Consider the following 1,714-nt stretch of genomic DNA (forward strand, 5'->3'; position numbering starts at 1 on the left):
CGCCAGTCTGTCCCGAGCGGCACACGGCTCCACCACCGCCTCTGCTGGCTGGTGCCGACCTGGCCAGGCTTCTCCCGTCCCCAGCAGCACATGGGAAGCCAGCTTCAGCTGCGTGCTGCTTTTCCTGGCCGGTGCCGACCCGGCTGGGTGGGGCAGCATGCGGCTGAAGCCGGCTTCCCACGTGCTGCTGGGGACGCCCGGCTGGGTCGGCACTGGCCAGAAGAAGTGACGGTGGAGCCTCCTGCCTTTTGGGACCAGCTGGCACAGGTAGGGGGAAAGTGCAGCAGCACGTGGGGAAGCCACGCTTGATAGGGGATGGGACGGGCTGGCCGGGCTGCACGCGGGAGGGAAAGCTGCGGCTGAGCCCCTGCAGCTGTGCGGTCTGCTCCTGTAAGACCGAACAATGTGCTCAAGAACAGAGCACGAACGATCTGGGCTCCAACGTAAATTTGGAGCAGGTAAAAACCTTTGTAAAAATACTGTCCAGTGTTTGGATTGTGTTTGCTTCTGTTGCTCTTTGTGCAGGATTGGGGGTTCAACTTGTGTTACTAACAAGTTAGTAATTCAATAACAGTAAATCTTCTTGAAGATTATTCTCAAAAATGCCCATATTTTGTTGCTTTGATTAGTTTCCACTCTGGCTGATATCTTTTCCACATTTGATCTGTCGACTTGCTTTATACTTCTTTCATTCACTGAGAAGTGAGTAAAGCAAAAGTGTTTATTTTAGTCAAGTGTTTGGTAGTATTTCATTCTTGCTTTTATATTGCTTTTATTTTGGATTTTAAACCATATTTCCAGACCCATTTCATTGTCACTTCCTGCAACTTCACTGGTGTCAAAGGTCACGTGACATCACTTCCCAATGTGATACTACTTCCTGTGAGGTCTTTGAATATGACTTGCTGGCCCAATGGGTGATAAAAAGTTTGTGATCCAGCCTTGCATTCAAAAAGGTTGGACACCCCTGGTCTGGACCCTGGGCAACCCTCCTTCCCCACCTCATTTGCAGTCATCTAAGTATGACCCCACTGGGTTACGGGGATCTGGTTCACAAGTATTTCAAATCCTTTCTTCATTCAGTAACAGACCCAATCACACAATGGTTTTTGGCAGCATTTTGCCTGGAAACCCTCTGCTAAATTTGCTGCTGGGGTGACGGTGCCTGGGATGCATCTGACTGCTTTTCTGACCGTATTTCTGTGTCTCCCGCCATCCTGTTGCATCCTGCCCTCACAGTGCCTGATTCTCCCCTTGCTAGTGCCAGCTGTCAACATCTGCATGCAAGGGCCAACCCAAGACACCTGGGTTGTGTTCCTGTCCAGGGAGCAAGTTCCCGTCAGAGCTGCTGTGATCCTGGGTAGCTGATGTTCAACACAATAGTCCTGGATGGTCTGGCCCTGGTCCCAAAGGAAAGCCTACCTTCTTGTACTCTTTCTTGGTGTGTTCCCAGGAGACGAGTAACCATTTACTCCAGCCTGGAGAAAGTCTTGCAGAGGGACACAAAGGGCCTGGACAGGAGCCTTGTCAGGAGGATCATTCACTTGGCCTCCAGACACATGAGGGAGACCCAAGTGAGTGAGCTCTGCCCTGTTTCTCCTCACAAAACCTTATCCTATGCTTGGTTTGTTTGGTCCAGTGCAGCTTGAGCCTACGGTGTGTCTCCTGCAGAGACTGGAGCCTTGGTCAAGATAGATCTCCTCCAGATGTTTCA

Source organism: Alligator mississippiensis, chromosome 15 (assembly GCF_030867095.1).
Source record: "Alligator mississippiensis isolate rAllMis1 chromosome 15, rAllMis1, whole genome shotgun sequence".
In the NCBI taxonomy this organism is placed as follows: Eukaryota; Metazoa; Chordata; order Crocodylia; family Alligatoridae; genus Alligator; species Alligator mississippiensis.